This window comes from Mustelus asterias, chromosome 6, assembly GCF_964213995.1.
Source record: "Mustelus asterias chromosome 6, sMusAst1.hap1.1, whole genome shotgun sequence".
Taxonomy (NCBI): Eukaryota; Metazoa; Chordata; class Chondrichthyes; order Carcharhiniformes; family Triakidae; genus Mustelus; species Mustelus asterias.
This window is the reverse complement of record NC_135806.1, coordinates 125,369,979-125,389,271: the sequence shown is the minus strand read 5'-3', so window position 1 is coordinate 125,389,271 and position 19,293 is coordinate 125,369,979.

Below are 19,293 nucleotides of genomic sequence, written 5' to 3'. Positions count from 1 at the left end.
AGAAATGAGCTGAAAAAGGGGCTTAGGAGAGCTAGGAGGGGACATGAGAAGTCCTTTGCGGGTCGGATCAAGGAAAACCCCAAGGCTTTTTACTCTTATGTGAGGAATAAAAGAATGACCAGGGTGAGGTTAGGGCCGGTCAAGGAGAGTAGTGGGAACTTGTGTATGGAGTCAGTAGAGATAGGAGAGGTGATGAATGAATACTTTTCTTCAGTGTTCACCAAGGAGAGGGGCCATGTTTTTGAGGAAGAGAAGGTGTTACAGGCTAATAGGCTGGAGAAAGTAGATGTTCGGAGGGAGGATGTACTAGCAGTTTTGAATAAACTGAAGGTCGATAAGTCCCCTGGGCCTGATGAAATATATCCTAGGATTCTTTGGGAGGCAAGGGATGAGATTGCCGAGCCTTTGGCTTTGATCTTTGGGTCCTCGCTGTCCACGGGGATGGTGCCAGAGGACTGGAGAGTGGCGAATGTTGTTCCTCTGTTTAGGAAAGGGAATAGAAATGACCCTGGTAATTATAGGCCGGTTAGTCTTACTTCGGTGGTTGGGAAGTTGATGGAAAAGGTCCTTAGGGATGGGATTTACGACCATTTAGAAAGATGTGGATTAATCCGGGATAGTCAGCACGGATTCGTGAAGGGCAAGTCGTGCCTCACAAATTTGATAGAATTTTTTGAGGAGGTAACTAAGTGTGTTGATGAAGGTAGGGCTGTTGATGTCATGTACATGGATTTTAGTAAGGCGTTTGATAAGGTCCCCCATGGTCGGCTTATGATGAAAGTAAGGAGGTGTGGGATGGCGGGAAAGTTGGCCGATTGGATAGGTAACTGGCTATTTGATCGAAGACAGAGGGTGGTGGTGGATGGACAATTTTCGGACTGGAGTCAGGTTGCTAGCGGAGTGCCACAGGGATCAGTGCTTGGTCCTCTGCTCTTTGTGATTTTTATTAATGACTTAGAGGAGGGGGCTGAAGGGTGGATCAGTAAATTTGCTGATGACACCAAGATTGGTGGAGTAGTGGATGAGGTGGAGGGCTGTTGTAGGCTGCAAAGAGACATAGATAGGATGCAAAGCTGGGCTGAAAAATGGCAGATGGAGTTTAACCCTGATAAATGTGAGGTGATTCATTTTGGTAGGACAAATTTAAATGTGGATTACAGAGTCAAAGATAGGATTTCTGAAGACTGTGGAGGAACAGAGAGATCTTGGGGTCCATATCCACAGATCTCTGAAGGTTGCCACTCAAGTGGATAGAGCTGTGAAGAAGGCCTATAGTGTGTTAGCTTTTATTAACAGGGGGTTGGAGTTTAAGAGCCGTGGGGTTATGCTGCAACTGTACAGGACCTTGGTGAAACCACATTTGGAATATTGTGTGCCATTCTGGTCACCTCACTATAAGAAGAATGTGGAAGCGCTGGAAAGAGTGCAGAGGAGATTTACCAGGATGCTGCCTGGTTTGGAGGGTAGGTCTTATGAGGAAAGGTTGAGGGAGCTAGGGCTGTTCTCTCTGGAGCGGAGGAGGTTGAGGGGAGACTTAATAGAGGTTTATAAAATGATGAAGGGGATAGATCGAGTGAACGTTCAAAGACTATTTCCTTGGTTGGATGGAGCTATTACAAGGGGGCATAACTATAGTGTTCATGGTGGGAGATATAGGAAGGATGTCCAAGGTAGGTTCTTTACTCAGAGAGTGGTTGGGATGTGGAATGGACTGCCTGCAGTGATAGTGGAGTCAGACACTTTAGGAACATTTAAGCGGTTATTGGATAGGCACATGGAGCACACCAGGATGATAGGGAGTGGGATAGCTTGATCTTGCTTTCAGATAAAGCTCGGCACAGCATCATGGGCCGAAGGGCCTGTTCTGTGCTGCACTGTTCTATGTCTATGTCTAAGTGTGAGGTGATTCACTTTGGAAGGAGTAACAGGATTACAGAGTACTGGGCTAATGGTAAAATACTTGGATGAACAGAGAGATCGCGGTGTGCATGTGCATAGATCCCTGAAAGTTGGCACCCAGGTTGATAGGGTTGTTAAGAAGGCGTACGGAGTGTTAGCTTTCATTGGTAGAGGGACTGAGTTTCGGAGCCAGGAGGTCATGTTGCAGCTGTACAAAACTCTGGTGCGGCCGCACTTGGAGTATTGCGTACAGTTCTGGTCACTGCATTATAGGAAGGATGTGGATGCATTGGAAAGGGTGCAGAGGAGATTTACTAGGATGTTGCCTGGTATGGTGGGAAGGTCTTATGAGGAAAGGCTGAGGGACTTGAGGTTGTTTTTGTTAGAGAGAAGAAGGTCAAGAGGTGACTTAATAGAGGCATACAAGATGATCAGAGGATTAGACAGGGTGGATAGTGAGAGCCTTTTTCCTTGGATGGTGATAGCTAGCACGAGGGGACATAGTTTTAAATTGAGGGGTGATAGATATAGGACAAATGTCAGAGGTAGCTTCTTCACTCAGAGAGTAGTAAGGGCGTGGAATGCCCTGCCTGCAGCAGTCGTGGACTCGCCAACATTAAGGGCATTTAAATGGTCATTGGATAAACATATGGATGATATTGGAATAGTGTCGATTAGATGGGGTTTAGATTGGTTTCACAGGTCGGCGCAACATCGAAGGCCGAAGGGCCTGTACTGCGCTGTAATGTTCTATGTTCTATGTTCTAACTCTCATTTACTTGTTTTGGTATATAACACTGCTAGGGTCGGTCAGAAAGGAGCTTTCAAAACATAATAAATAAATACAATAATTAGAATGAGTAAACAGAAATAATTTAATGAGCAGCAACTTGAAAACAATATTGGTTGAGTTTGGTGTATAAATAGATCTGGCCGTCTCAGAGTCTAGACTGGAATATGAACACAAAATGCTGGAAATACTCAGCAAGTCTGGTACCGTCTGCAGAGCAACAAATACAATTAATTGATTTTCAGTTGCCCATGAGGGTTTGGTCAATCTGGGAACAGTGTGAAAAGAATGCTCCCAGATTGGGTGTCAGTGTCCAGATGTGGTGTAAGCCAAGGTTCTGGAAATGACCCAAGCAACGAGGTTCCTGAACCCACCTTGCAAATCAAACCCAGAGTTCCAGGCCACAGGATTATTAATAAAATAGGAGGAGGCAGTTCAACCTCTTGAGTCTGCACCGCCACCCAGTCAGATCAAGGCTGATCTGATGATAGCCTTGACTCCTGCCAGCCCTCCAACACCCTTGACTCCCTTGTCAATCAAAAATCTGTTGAACTTATTCGTGAACATGTACAATAACCCAATGGCCTCAACTGCTCTCTCTCATGAAGAAAATTGCATTGATTCACAATCCTCAGACTGAAGAAATTCTTCTTCATCTTGGTCTTAAATGGGATACCCCTTATTTTAACCTGTACCCCATTCTTCGAGATTCTGTGCTGCAAAACTCTATGGGTGAGATTTTATGGCCTCACTTGGGGGCAGCGGGGGAGGAGATAGAAATTCCCCCGCCTGAGGCCGATGGAGATTTCCGATGTTGGACCCTCACTTGCGCCGATTCCATGGCGGGCGAGGTGGTAGAGCTCCGGACAATGACTCTCTGATTATCTCACAATAATAATTCTGATTTTATGACATTAATAATTGGAATCCTATTACATAAATAATGAAGCCCCTGTTACATCAATGCTCAAACATTAATCATCAGATTCCTATTGCATTCGTAATCAGTGTCATATGACTTTAAGATTCGGTTTACATTAATTATCAAGATACTATTACATTAATAATAATTTGGTGCCTATTTCATCAACAATCAGTATCATATTGCATAAATAATCAGCATCCTATCATATTCATGATAAGGATTCTATTGTGTTATTAATTAGGATTTAATTGCATTCATTACAGTTTCTATTGCATCAATATTCCCATACCCCCAAATTTTCACTGTGTGATATCTGAGGCATTAAAATGGGGTTACAGGAGAAAAATGTTTGGGAAGCACTGGTCCAGATTACAAGCAAGTAATAAAAGGAAGGAGTTACCGGCTCCTCAAGGTAATTTTGTAACCTGTAACTTGTTGGCCTCTCCCAGCCCCAATGAACTTCCTCTCCTTTTCAGCCTCGATGACCTGGCCCTCCCTCCAGCCCCAATGGTTGATCTCTTCCCCCTTGCCTCCCCTTCAACTCTGATGTCCTCTTTCTCCCTATTGAGCCACGATCGCCGGTCTTTCCTCTTCCAATTGTCAGCCATGGCATCCTCCTGGGTTGTCCACTTGATAGTCAGTTGGGGTATTTCTTTGTTTCTCTCCTCCCCATCACCAAACACAACCATCCGCTGCCTATCTCCTGACTCTCATGCTCACATTTCTGCCCTCTGCTTGCTACAACCCGATAGAATCCCTAAAGTGCAGAAAGAGGCCATCCAGCCAATTGAGTCTGCACTGACTCTACGAAAGAGCATCCCACCCAGATCTTCCCCTCTACCCTATACCCTTAACCCTGCACATTTGCCATGGCTAATCCGTCTAACCACCCAGTGTCCCTGTAAAAAATTGGCCCACTGAGTCAGCTTCTTAGCCTTGAGGAGGGGAACCATTTAGGAACCTGTTCCACCATTCTCGTCTTTGCTCCAAAATGTCTTTGGCTACTAAAAATCCATGAGTCTCAGATTTATTTTTAATTCATCCATGGCACATGGGCGTCGCTGGCTGGCCAGCGTTTATTGCCCATTCCTAGATGCCCTTGAGAAGGAGTGACTTGCTAGGATGTTTTAAAGGGCAATTGAAAGTTAGCCACATTGCTGTGGCTCTGGAGTCACATGTAGGCCAGACCAGGTAAGGACGGCAGGTTTCCTTTCCTAAAGGACATTTGTGAAACAAATGCATTTTTCCAACAAATGACAATGGTTTCACAGTCATCAGCGTAGAATCATAGAGAACCTACAGTGCAGAAGGAGGCCATTCAGCCTATCGAGCCTGCACCAACCACAATCCCACCCAGGCCCATCCCCACAACCCCTAGCTAGTCCCCCTGACACTAGGGGGCAATTTAGTATGGCCAGTCAACCTAACCCACACATCTTTGGAGTGTGGGAGGAAACCGGAGCACCCAGAGGAAACCCACACAGACATGGGAAGAACGTACAAACTCCACACAGACAGTGACCCTAGCCAGGAATCGAACAAAGGTCCCTGGTGCTGTGAGGTAACCGCGCTAATCACTATGCCAGACATTCTGTATTGAATTCAAGCTCCACCATCTGCCATGGCAGGTTTCGAACCTGGGTCCCCAGAACATTCGCTGAGTTTTTGGATTAATAGTCGAGCGATAATACTACTAGGCCATTGCCTCCCCTACAAGGAGCAATTTGTCCAGCAAAAACTACTATTTGCAGAGGACAGTTACAGACTTACAAATTTCAAGGCGAGGCTTCCTAACCATATGAATAGGTCCTTGCTGTCAGCATAATTTCCTTTCAAAGGTTCGGTACTGGTTGCCCTCGTCAAACAGAAAGCCCTACAATCACCAGCACAAATACTTGGAATCATGTTAGAATATGTATATGCCCCATTAGCATAATATTTACATGTTCCATTGTCCTCTCTGCTGCTCCCCGCTCTCCCACTCAAATACGGATGGGTACAATCTACCCTGCCAGGAGTGGATAGGAAATAACGCACATAGAGGAATGTAGCTAAGCTCTTCGTGTCTTTTTTATACCTGTCTGCTTCAGATAAACATCAATAGCTTAGGCCGCATTAAAGTTTTAAATCCACATCATCTCAGTATGTCTACAGTTGACCGTTTGCAGAATTTTGATTGAAAGTTTTTCTTAATCAGAGAAATGTCTCAAAACTGGTTGAAAATTAGCTGTTCTGCAGTAATCCCACAAGTAAATATGTTACAACGTGATAATTTTTTTCTGGTGTTCAGAATTTCCTCAGATAAAAATTCTACACGCATGAATTTGACTGTAAATCAAACTTTTTCCCAACACCAAATTGACCTTTGACTCCTGTTCTCTTCAAAGATTCATTTCAATATCAGTATCCTACCTCTGACTCCTCGAGTCTTTGTGCAGTTTCTCTGTTCTCGACGTGAGTTACATTGCTGATGAGAGGAGAGAAGCAGGTATCTGCATTTTATGTTCCACAGACTCTGCAGTTTTCCCCCTGAAATTTTATTAACCTTTTCACAATTTCACAATTAGAAATGAACCCCATCACTAGAATGCTGCTCAATAGTTAGGTTAATACAGTCAATCTTCCTTTTCCCCATGAAATCAAGAGGCAATATCAGGGATTTAGAATTCCCTGCTCGTCAGCCAGCATTATTTATTTAGGGGGTAGCACTCGATCCACATGGTGGCATTTGAGGGAGGAGGAAATGCAGTCTTTGGAGAACATAGTTGGAATTGAATGCGTGCCAATTCTTGAACCACTTGTTCAGACTCTCCTCGGCTAATTTTGTTAACACTGAAAAAGGGAGGAAAGGTATAATCCCACTGCGAGGCACACAAGGGGCCCGATTTTACCATTTTGATTCTAAGTGCTGAATCTGGGCGCAATTCAGAACCGACTTGGAAACCTGTTCTCAGGTCACCCCATACGCACTTTACCTGAAAAAAAATCGTGATTTTGAATCGCGCTTTGGGCGGGGCTTATCGCGCCCGAAACGCTCCAGCTCTGATCAGAACCTTCAACTGCGCGTGCGCAGTGAAAAAAAAAATTGAAAAATCCACCCCATCACATCACTCCGGGGCTGCAGAAGGCAGATAAAGCGGCTCGGGAATGAAAAGCGGGAGCGACGGCCCCCATAGATATCGCCCCACCCCCACAACAGAAATGTCCGCCTTATCCACCCACACCCCCGCTACCCAGACCGATCATGAGCCTCTGCTCCCTTTCCCCCCCACCAATGGCCCGCAGAATGGCAGCGGGCCCCCCTGCCCCTGCCCCCCACTCCCTCCAATCAGGGAACCATCTGGCCTCCCCCCCGCAACCAGAGAACCATCTGGCCTCCCTCCTCCTCCCCCCCCCCCCCCCACCAGAGAACGATCAGGCCTCCCCCCCCCAACCCCCACCAAAGAACCAACTGCCTCCCTCCTCCTCTTCCCCCAACCAGAGAATAATCGGGCCTCCCTCCTCCCCCCACCCCCCCATCAGAGAATGATCCAGCCCGCCTCCCTCTCCCCCGCCCGCCTCCATTCACCGATCTGAGTCAGAGAGCCGTTGGAAGCTCTGAACTTACCTCTTCAGAAGCTGGAGCGCCAGAAACAGACCTTTGCCGAGCATGTCTGTTTTACGCCGAATCTGGATGGGCGAACGTGATGGTAAAGGGGGAAATGCAGGTAAAATTGGGCGTCCATCTCATTAATTCAATTTAAATGCATGAAAATGCATTTTAATTGGATCACAGCCATTTTCGGACCTTGGTAAAGTGCGCATCTGCGCGGACACGGGCGCAGATTGCACTAATCGCTTCATGTCCGACTTTACCAGGTTTTCACGCCTGAAAACGGGCACGACTCAATTGTAAAATCAGGCCCAAGGAGCAAGAAGATTATGCCTGAGTGAGATGTAGATGCAGTGTGTAGTTGGGAACTTGGTTCATGTGGTAAATTCTGATATATTTTTCTGAAGTTTAAATATAGATTAAGGACCAGACTCTGACTTGGAACTAATAACTGAAGGGGAGGCAATGGCCTAGTGGTATTATCGCTAGTCTATTAATCCGGAAACTCAGCTAATATTCTGGGGACCCGGTTCGAATTCTGCCATAGCAAGTGGTGGTATTTGAATTCAATTTTTAAAAATCTGGAATTAAGAATCTACCAATGACCATGAAACCATTGTTGATTGTCAGGAAAAAAAAACATCTGTGGTGGGTAAGTTGTTGGAAGATATTTTGAGAGACAGGGTCTACAGGCATTTAGAGATGCGAGGACTGATTAGGGACAGTCAGCATGGTTTTGTGAGTGGATAATCATGTCTCACAAATTTGATTGAGTTTTTTGAAGGGGTAACCAAGAAGGTAGATGAGGGCAGTGAAGTTGATGTTGTCTATATGGGCTTTAGCAAAGTCTTTGACAAGGTACTGCATGGTAGGTTTTTGCATAAGGTTAAATCTCACGGGATCCAGGGTGAAGTATCGAAATGGATACAAAATTGGCTTCTTGATGGAAGCCAGAGTGTGGTTGCAGAGGGTTGTTTTTCAAACTGGAGGCCTGTGACCAGCGGTGTGCCTCAGGGATCAGTGCTGGGCACACTGTTATTTGTCATTTATATTAATGATTTGGATGAGAATATAGAAGGCATGGTTAGTAAGTTTGCAGATGACACCAAGATTGGTGGCGTAGTGGACAGTGAAGAAAGTTACCTCTGATTGCAACGGGATCTTGTCAAATTGGGCCAGTGGGCTGACGAATGGCAGATGGAGTTTAATTTAGACAAATGCGAGGTGATGCATTTTGGTAGATTGAACCAGGGCAGGACTTACTCAGTTAATGGTAGGACATTTGGGAGAGTTACAGAACAAAGAGATCTAGGGGTACATGTTCACAGCTCCTTGAAAATGGAGTCACAGGTGGACAGAGTGGTGAAGAAGGCATTCAGCATGTTTGGTTTCATTGGTCAGAACATTGAATGCAGGAGTTGGGACGTCTTGTTGAAGTTGTACAAGACATTGGTAAGGCCACACTTGGAATACTGTGTTCAGTTCTGGTCTATAGAAAGGATATTATTAAACTGGAAAGAGTGCAGAAAAGATTTACTGGGATGCTACCAGGACTGGATGGTTTGAGTTAGAAGGAGAGGCTGGATAGACTGGGACTTTTTTCTCTGGAGCATAGAAGGCTGAGGGGTGATCTTATAGAGGTCTATAATGTAATAAGGGGCATAGATCAGCTCAATAGTTAATATCTTTTCCCAAAGGTAGGGGAGTCTAAAACTAGAGGGCATAGGTTTAAGGTGAGAAGGGAGAGATACAAAAGGGTCCAGAGGGGCAATCTTTTCACACAGAGGGTGGTGAGTGTCTGGAACAAGCTGCCAGAGGTAGTAGTAGAGGCGGGTACAATTTTGTCTTTTAAAATGCATTTAGACATTTGCATGGGTAAGATGGGTATAGAGGGATATGGGCCAAATGCGGGAGAGATACAAAAGGGCCCAGAGGGGCAATTTGTTCACACAGAGGGTGGTGAGTGTCTGGAACAAGCTGCCAGAGGTAGTAATAAAGGCGGGTACAATTTTGTCTTTTAAAAAGCATTTAGACAGTTACATGGGTAAGATGGGTATAGAAGGATATGGGCCAAATGCGGGCAATTGGGATTAGCTTAGGGGTTTAAAAAGAAGGGCAGCATGGACAAGTTGGGCCAAAGGGCCTGTTTCCATGCTGTAAACCTCTATGACTCTATGAATCACTTTATCCTTTAGGGAAGGAAATCTGCCGCCCTTACCTGGGCTGGCCTGCATTTGACCAGATCCACAGCAATGTGGTTGACTCTCAACTGCCCTCTGAAATGGTCCAGCAAGGTACTCAGTTCAAGGACAACTAGGGATGCGCATTAAATGCTGGCCAACCAGCGATGCCCATGCCCCACGAATGAATAATTTTTCAAAAAATCTTCAAGCGAGTTTAACAGCTTTGTTAAACAGGGATCCGCTTAGTCATGGCAGTTATCTGTCAATCAGCTGAAAAGAATTTGTTTATTTGCCGTTTACGATTGCAGCATGAGGCTAAACTAAATATTGACCCATCAGAAATTCTATATTAAAGACAGAGATGGGCCTCTACTTTCTCAGGAGTCAAAGGAAATTCAGCATGTCTCCTACGACTCTCATCAATTTTTACAGATACACCATAGAAAGCATCCTTGCTGGCTGTATCACAGCTGCGTATGGCTCCTGCTCTGCCCAAGACCTCAAGAAACTACAAAGGGTTGTGAACGTAGCCCAGTCCATTGCAGAAACCAGCCTCCCATCCATTCCTTCTCTCTACACTTCCCGCTGCCTTGGAAAAGCAGTCAGCATAACCAAGGACCCTACCCATCCTGGACATACTCTCTTCTACCTTATTCCATTGGGAAAAAGATACAGAAGTCTGAGAATACGTGCCAGCCAACTCAAGAACAATTTTCTCCCTACTGCCATCAGACTTTTAAATGGGCCGATTGTATATTAAGCTGATCTTTGTCTTCAATCTATCTGTAACTGCAACACTTTATTCTGCACCCTCTCCTTTCCTTCTCCCCAATGTACACTATGAACAGTATACTATTGTCTGTATAGCGTGCAAGAAACAATATTTTTCATTGTATCCTAATACTTGTGACAATAATAAATCAAATCAAATCAAATCAAAGGTTCTTCAAGTGCACAGAGGGTAAGGGACACATGAGAAGACAGGTGACAGTGTCTGAGTGAGGTGCAGGATCAAGCGAGAAAAGCTGCGTGAAATCTGTTGGTTTTCACAGCTGCCTTGACTAGCCAGATCAAGTGGCATTCTATGCAATTTCAAAGTGCTGGACCATTTTGTCCATGTGGAAATTTGGTGCACAGTGTGAAAGAGGCGCGTCATATGATACCTCCTTTATCAGTCTCCAGTAGATAGTGAGCTTTTAAAGTTTAAACTTTAATCTTTGAAAATCTTTGAGAATAAATAGTTGAAAAGTTAAGCTTAAGGTATGGCAGGGCAGCCCAGCTGCTTGGAATACTCATTCTGTGGCTGGTGGCGGGGGGGGGGGGGGGGGGGGGGCATCTGCAATGCTTAGGGCAACATAGATCACACCTTTAGGAAAGGGTGCAGAGGAGATTTACTAGGATGTTGCCTGGTATGGTGGGAAGGTCTTATGAGGAAAGGCTGAGGGAATTGAGGTTGTTTTCGTAAGAGAGAAGAAGGTCAAGAGGTGACTTAATAGAGGCATACAAGATGATCAGAGGATTAGATAGGGTGGACAGTGAGAGCCTTTTTCCTCGGATGGTGATGGCTAGCACGAGGGGACATAGCTTTAAATTGAGGGGTGATAGATATAGGACAGATGTCAGAGGTAGGTTCTTCACTCAGAGAGTAGTAAGGGGTGGAATGCCCTGCCTGCAGCAGTAGTGGACTCGCCAACATTAAGGGCATTTAAATGGCCATTGGATAAACATATGGATGATATTGGAATAGTGTAGGTTAGATGGGCTTTAGATTGGTTTCACTGGTCGGCACAACATCGAGGGCCGAAGGGCCTGTACTGCGCTGTAATGTTCTATGTTTTAGGGAGATGGTCACTTCGCTGGTTATGCATGTGTAGGTAGAGAGAATGGGTGACCACCAGAAAGTCAAGGAGGACCAGGCAGGATAGCGCAGGAGTCCTCTGAGTCTATCTTGCTCATAACTGTTTTTCCATTTTGGATGCCAGTGATGGATCCTCAGGGGATTGTGGCAAGAGCCAACTTCAGAGCTGAACGGGGAAGAACAGAATGTGGAAGAGGATTAGTAGTCGGGGATTCGAGAGTTAGGAGAACAGACAATTGTCTATGCGACTGTAGCTGTGACTCCGGGATTGTATATTGCAGCACAATGGCACAGTGGTTAACGCTGCTGTGTCACAGTGCCAGGGACCTGGGTTCGATTCCCAGCTTGGGTTCGTGTCTGTGCAGGGTTTCTCGTGTTTCACGTTCTCCTCGTGTCTGCATGGGTTTCCTCCGGGTGCTCCGGTTTCCTCCCACAATCCAAAGATAAAGTTAAAATCTTAACTTTATCTTCAAGTTTATTTATTAGCCACAAGTAAGGCTTACATTAACGCTGCAATGAGGTTACTGTGAAATTCCCCGAGTCGCCACACTCCGGCGCCTGTTCAGATCAATGCACCTAACCAGCACGTCTTTCAGACTTTGGGAGGAAACCGGAGCACCCGGAGGAAATCCATATAGACACGAGGAGAATGTGTAGACTCCACACAGATAGCGACACAAGCTGGGAATCGAACCCGGGTCCCTGGCGCTGTGAGGCAGCAGTGCTAACCACTGTGCCACCGTGCCACTCCCACAAAGATGTGCTGGTTTAGTGCATTGGCTATGCTAAATTCTCCTTCAATGTACCCGAACAGGAGCCGGAGTGTGATGACAAGGGAATTTTCACAGTAACTTCATTGCAGTGTTAATGTAAGCCTATTTGTGACAGTAATAAATAAACTTTTTTAAAAACTGCCTCCATGGTGCCAGGGTCAAAGATATCACAGAGCAGTGCAGGATATTCTGAAGGGAAACCAGCGGCAGGGATGCACCATTGGTGGCAGAAGGTCCTGCCGACGTGAACAGTGGGAAGATGGGGGTGGCACAGTGGCACAGTCGTTAGCACTGCTGCCTCACAGCACCAGGGACCCAAGTTCGATTTCCAGCTTGGGTCAGTGTTTGTGCGGAGCCTGCACGTTCTCTCCATGTCTGTGTGGGTTTCCTCCAAGTGCTCCAGTTTCCTCCCACAGTCTGAAGATGTGCAAGCCAGGTGGATTGCCAATGCTAAATTGCCTATAGTGTCAGGGGGACTAGTTAGAGTAAATACATGGGATTATGGGGATTGGGCCTCGGTGGGATTGTGGTCGGTATAGACTCGATGGGCCGAATAGCCTCCTTCTGTACTGTAGGATTCTATAATTTTACAAGATCTTGCCCATTATGTTATAACTATGAGAGAGACAAGACTTTATAGAGTGACAGGAATGGCAGCTCAACATTCCTGGTTGCATGGTTTTCAGTTAAGATGAAGAGGGATCAAAGTCGGGGGTGGGGAGGGGAGGTTGGGGATGGGGGTTAGTTTTGGTTGGAGAAGCAACTACAGCTGTGAGGAGGGATAACGTGTGAGAAGGATTAATTGAGTCCATATGGATTGAGTTTAAGAACAAAAAGGGGGTAGTCACCCTCCTGGAAGTATAGTATCGACCCCCAAATGGTCAGAAACAGATAAGAGGGCAAATGTGAAGGCAAATCTGTGAGAAGTGCAAAATCATTAGGGCAGTAATAGTAAGGGATTTCAACTACCTCAATATTACCTGGGATAGTTCTTAGTGTGAAATAAATGGAGGGAACAGAAATTCTCAAGTGCACTTCGGAAAACATTTTTAACCAGCATATAACAAGTTAGAGTTGACTAAGTTCTGAACTGGTTTTAGCAGATGGAGCTGGGCAGGTGGAAGGAGTAACAATGAGGGAGCATTTTGGTGATAGTGATCATAATTCAGTTAGTTTTAATGCAATTATGGAAAAGGACAACGACAAAACAGGAGTGAGACTTTTACATTTAGGGAAGGCCAAATTTACCAATCTGAGGAGTGATTTAGTGAAAGTGGACTGGAAGCAATTAATTGAAGGTAAATCAGTGTCAGAACAGTGGGAGGCGTTCATAGGGGAGTTTCAAGGAGTTCAGAGTAAGCATGTTCCTACAAAGAAAAAAGGTGGGACCGCCAAATCTAAAGCAATTTGGATTTTTTTTCTATTTATTCATTCGTGGGATGGGGGCGTTACTGGCTGGCCAGCATTTATTGCCCATCCCTAGTTGCCCAAGGGCAATTGAGGGTCAACCACATTGCCATGGGTTTGGAGTCACGTGTAGGCCAGACCAAACAAGGATGGCAGATTTCCTTCCCAAGAGGACATTAGTGAACCAGTTAAGTTTTTTTCCGACAATCGGCGATGGTTTCGTGGTCATCAGTAGATTCTTGATTCCAGATATTTTTTATTGAATTCACGTTCCACCAGCTGACATGGTGGGATTCGAAGCCGGGTCCCCAGAACACCGGCTGAGTTTCTGGATTAATAGTCGAGCGACAATATCTAGGCCATCGCCTACCCAGCAGGGTGTTTACAGGACATTAGGAGTTTAAAGGGTAAGATGAGGCAAAAGGGATAAAATGATGTCAGACGCCAAGAATTCAATACTACAGAAAGCCAAGGATAGGATAGGTAGAGGAGGTGTGAAATCTAAAGGAAATTAAGAAAGAAAAGAGGGCATGAAAGAATATTGACAAACATAAGAACTTAAGAACTAGGAGCAGGAGTAGGCCATCTGGCCCCTCGAGCCTGCTCCGCCATTCAATAAGGTCATGGCTGATCTTTTCGTGAACTCAGCTCCACTTACCCACCCGCTCACCATAACCTTTAATTCCTTTACTGTTCAAAAATGTATCTACCCTTGCCATAAAAACATTCAATGAGGTAGCCTCAACTGCTTCACTGGACAGGGAATTCCACAGATTCACAACCCCTTGTGTGAAGAAGTTTCTCCTCAACTTAGTCTTCAATCCTCCTTATTTTGAGGCCATGCCTCGTAGTTCTAGTTTCACCTGCCAATGGAAACAACTTTCCTGCTTCTATCTTATCTATTCCCTTCATAATCTTATATGTTTCTATAAGATCGCCCCTCATTCTTCTGAATTCCAATGAGTATAGTCCCAGTCTGCTCAGTCTCTCTTCAGAAGCCAACCCTCTCAACTCTGGGATCAACCCAGTGAATCTCCTCTGTACCCCCTCCAGTGCCAGTATATCCTTTTTCAAGTAAGGAGACCAAAACTGTACACAGTACTCCAGGTGTGGCTTCACCAGCACCAACATAACCTCACTGTTTTTAAACTCCATCCCTCTAGCAATGAAGGACAACATTCCATTTTCAGAATCAAGGGGAACATAAAGATATTTTATCAATACAATCAAGAGTTAAATGATAACTAAGGAAAGAGTAGGACCCACAAATGAACAAAAAGATAACCTATGTGTCGAGGTGGAGGACATAGTTATGTTTTCCAATGAGTACTTTTTGTCTGGCATCACAAAAGAGGCTGACAACGCAAACATTGTAGTTAAGGAGAAAAGAGTGTCAGATAATACATGTGATGAACAGAGGGAGAGAGGAAGTACTGAGGTGGTTAGCCCCTTTGAAATTGAATAAATCACCAGGCTTGGATGAAATGTGCAGCAGACTGTTAAAAGAAGGCGGGGAGGAAATAATGGAGGATCTGACCATAATTCTCTAATCCTCACTGGATACAGGTGAGCGTTGAAGGATTGGAGGTCTGCTGATATTGTACCTTTGCTTAAAAAGAGTGTGAGGGATAGACTGAATAATTACAGGCCAGTCAGTCTGATCCCAGTGGTGGGAAAATTATTGAAATCAATTCTAACTGTCACTTAGAAAGGCACAAATTAATCAAAGATCGTCAACATGGATTTGTTAAGGGAAGGTCTTGTCTGACTAATTTGATTGAATTTTTTGAGGAAGTAGCAAGGAGGATTGATGAAGATAGTGAAGCTGATGAGGTCTATGTGGATTTTAGCAAGGCATTTGACAAGGTCCCACATGGCAGACTGATTAAGGAAATAAAAACCCATGCGATCCAAGGGAATGTAAGAAAGCTGGTGATACAGACAGGAGGGGGATTAATTTAAACAGCTCTGATTGTTCCTGTCACCAGCTGTCTGCAAACAGAAAGATGTCTTTTTGATGTTCCCCCTTTACAAGTGGTGGTGTATTTTCCCTAATCCTTAAATTTGGGGTGTTCCAATCCTCTGTGCATAACTCGCACAGCAAATTTGAGGTAAGATAAAAAGAAAGGGGTTGGTTTACTTCAGAAACACACAAAATGTGGAGAGGGGTTCACAATGTCTGTTGCTTTTGCACTCATACAATAAAAGAGGAAAGGAAAGGGTATGATGCGTTGTTGCCAGCGTTGGATTGGGGTGGGCACAGTAAGAAGTCTCACAACACCAGGTTAAAGTCCAACAGGTTTATTTGGAATCATGAGCTTTTGGAGCACTGCTCCTTCATCGGGAAATAAAGGGATGATGGTCCAGAGTCCAGAATTAAATGTTCAATGGCATATTCCTTCAGAGGGAACTTGGTTGACTATTGTTCTGGAAGTGAGAACTTCCATGATGGGAGAAGGGGAGTTGAATTCATCTTCAAAGTACAAATTCCAATGTACCAGTAGTTCACAGTGTAATTGAGGCAATTGTAAACCTGGGTATGGGCTGTTTCTGCTGCTACATGCAAGATGGTACATGGTAGACAGAGACAGACTGCTGCCTGGAGTCCTGTTTCTCTTCTGAGGTTAAATAGGGACTACTGGAGTTCAGTCCCTCACAGCAATATTGTACATTCTAGCAACGTGGGGGCAGTCAAGTGACATATCTCTCACTTCCCTGAGGTGCTGGACAAAAAATGAGTTTTACCCAGGTTTTGAAACTTGAAGTGTTTAATAGGAGTCTCTGCTGATCAGAATCCTTCATTTGAAATGTGAAGAGGTTTTGTGCAGTTTCAGGAAGGGGCATTATTGTCTTTTTTAGATTGTCTTTTTTAGTCTCTGATGGTTTGTTTAAAGATTAGAAATTTCTTTTGTATGAGTCGTGGCTACTCAATCAGTGTCAGAGTAGTGGGAGATGAGGAAATTTTGGTGCATTCAAAAAATACAATAATCATTTTATAGACTAGCCAGATGGATCATAGAATCCCTACAGTACAGAAGGAGGGTATTTGGCCCACCAAGTCTGTACCAACCACAATCCCACCCAGACCCTGTTCCCATAACCTGTTCCCATAACCCTGCTAATCCCCCGACATTAGGGTCAATTTATCGTGACCAATCAACCGAATCCACACATCTTTGGACTGTGGGAGGGAGCCGAAGCACCCGGAGGAAACCCACGCATTCACAGGGAGAATGTGCAGACTACTGAGAGGGTTATGGAGATCTGGAACTCATTTAATTGTCTGGGTATACACCTAATGTGCTGTAACCTGCATTCTCGTTATCAGATCTAATCTTCTCCAAGGAGATGGATTATCTCATCTATTAATGAATTTAATTAGCTGCTTGATTAAACTAGTAGCTCAATGCCCATATAAATATTATGAGCCTTTAAACCAAAAGGGCTAAATGTCAAATATAACACAATCAGTGCAACCCTACTCCTTCCTTGTTACGTTATGTGAAAGTATAATTGGAGGAAGCCAAATTAAAATGGATACAGGAGATTATTTGACCCGCTGTCACTCATTGTACACATGTATATCAATATATTCCTCATGATGCAAACTATCATGAGAAAGGTGAATGTATTATTAGTCAATTGCAATCAAATTGCATGATTATTATTAACAAATGATTTATTCCTACTCATGAATAGTTAGTACTTAATTAATGTAAGATCTTATCTGTGTGTTAATGTCTGGGACTCAAGAACAGCTTTCTTCCCTGCTGTCATCAGACTTTTGAATGGACCTACCATATGTTAAATTGATCTTTCTCTGCATCCTAAATGTGACTGCAAAACTATATTCTGCATCCTCTCCTTTCCTTCTCCCCTATGTACTTAATGAAAAGTATGTTTTGTCTGTATAGCACGCAAGCAACAATAATTTTCACTGTATCCAAATACATGTGACAGTAATAAATCAAATCAAATCAGAGGAATGTACATGTTGAAGATTTTATTCACAACAGCTGAGGGTGGATTTTATGGGGGGGTTTGGTTACCTACACCCCCGAACTAAAAGCCCATTGGCACCTCACCCACTTTATATCCGGCTGCCCCGTAGCAAAAATGCACTTGGTACAACCTGACATAGTAACATATGAGCAGGAGTAGGCCATTTGTCCCCTCGAGCCTGCCTCCGTTATTCAATAAGATCATGGCTGATCTGATTGTGGCCTCAATTCCATATTCTGCATATCCCTGTTAACCTTTGACTCCTTTGTTAGTCAAGAATCTATCTATCTACCTAAGCCTTAGAAGTATTCATTGGCTCTACCTCCACTCCTCTCTGTGGAAGAGAGTTCCAAAGATTCATGACCTTCTCAGAGAAACATTCTCTTCTCATCTTCATATAAGAAATAGGAGCAGGAGTAGGCCATCTAGCCCCTCAAGCCTGCTCCGCCATTCAATAAGATCATGGCTGATCTGATAGTGGGTTCAGTTCCACTTACCCGCCCGCTCCCCATAACCCTTAATTCCTTAATGATTAAAAATCTATCTACCTGTGACTTAAACACATTTAACGAGGTAGCCTCTACCACTTCATTGGGCAGAGAATTCCAAAGATTCACTGCCCTCTGGGAGAAGAAGTTCCTCCTCAACTCTGTTCTAAATTGACTCCCCCATATTTTGAGGCTATGGCCCCTAGTTCTTGTTTCCATTGTAAGTGGAAATAACCTCGCTGCTTCTACCCTGTCTAGCCCCTTCATTATCTTATATGTCTCGATAAGATCTCCCCTCAACCTTCTAAACTCCATTGAGTACAGGCCCAGTCTACTCAATCTCTCCTCATAAGCTAACCCCCTCATCTCCGGAATCAACCTGATGAACCTTCTCTGTACCCCCTCCAAAGCTAATATATCCTTTCTTAAATAAGGGGACCAAAATTGTACACAGTACTCTAGGTGCGGCCTCACCAGTACCCTGTACAGTTGCAGCATGACCTCCCTGCTTTTATACTCCATCCCTCTCGCGATAAAGGCCAACATTCCATTTGCCTTCTTGATTACCTGCTGCACCTGCAAACTGAGTTTTTGTGATTCATGCACAAGGACCCCCAGGTCCCTCTGCACAGTAGCATGTTGTAACTTTTCACCGTTTAAATAATAGTCCATTTTACTATTATTCCTTCCAAAGTGGATAACCTCACACTTACCAACGTTATACTCCATCTGCCAGATCCTTGCCCACTCACTTAGCCTATCCAACTCTCGCTGCAAACTCTCTGTATCCTCCACGCAATTTGCTTTCCCACTTATCTTTGTGTCATCCGCAAACTTTGTTACCGTACACTCGGTCCCCTCCTCCAGATCTTCTATGTATAAGGTAAATAGTTGAGGCCCCAGCACCGATCCCTGCGGCACGCCACTCGTCACTGATTGCCAACCGGAAAAGCACCCATTTATTCCGACTCTCTGCTTTCTGTTAGATAGCCAATCCTCAATCCACGCTAACACTTTATCCCCAGCTCCGTGTACCTTTATCTTATGCAGCAACCTTTTGTGAGGCACCTTATCGAATGCCTTCTGGAAATCTAAATTCCCCTCTGCCAATCGCACTCGTTATATCCTCAAAAAATTCACCTTGAATGGGAGAAGCCTTTATCCTTAAACTGTGTCTCTGGTTCTAGTTTCTCCCATCAGAGGAAACAGTCTCTCAATATCACCCTGTCAGACACCAGATGCGAACCTTTCAAAGGGAACTCCTCAGTGAAACTGACCATCAAAGCACTTCAAAGGGGTTTCAGAGCAGTTGTTCCTTATGAGAGAAAGTAAGGCATCTCCTGCTGCTGATAGCAGCGGGAAACAGTCTGGTTTTC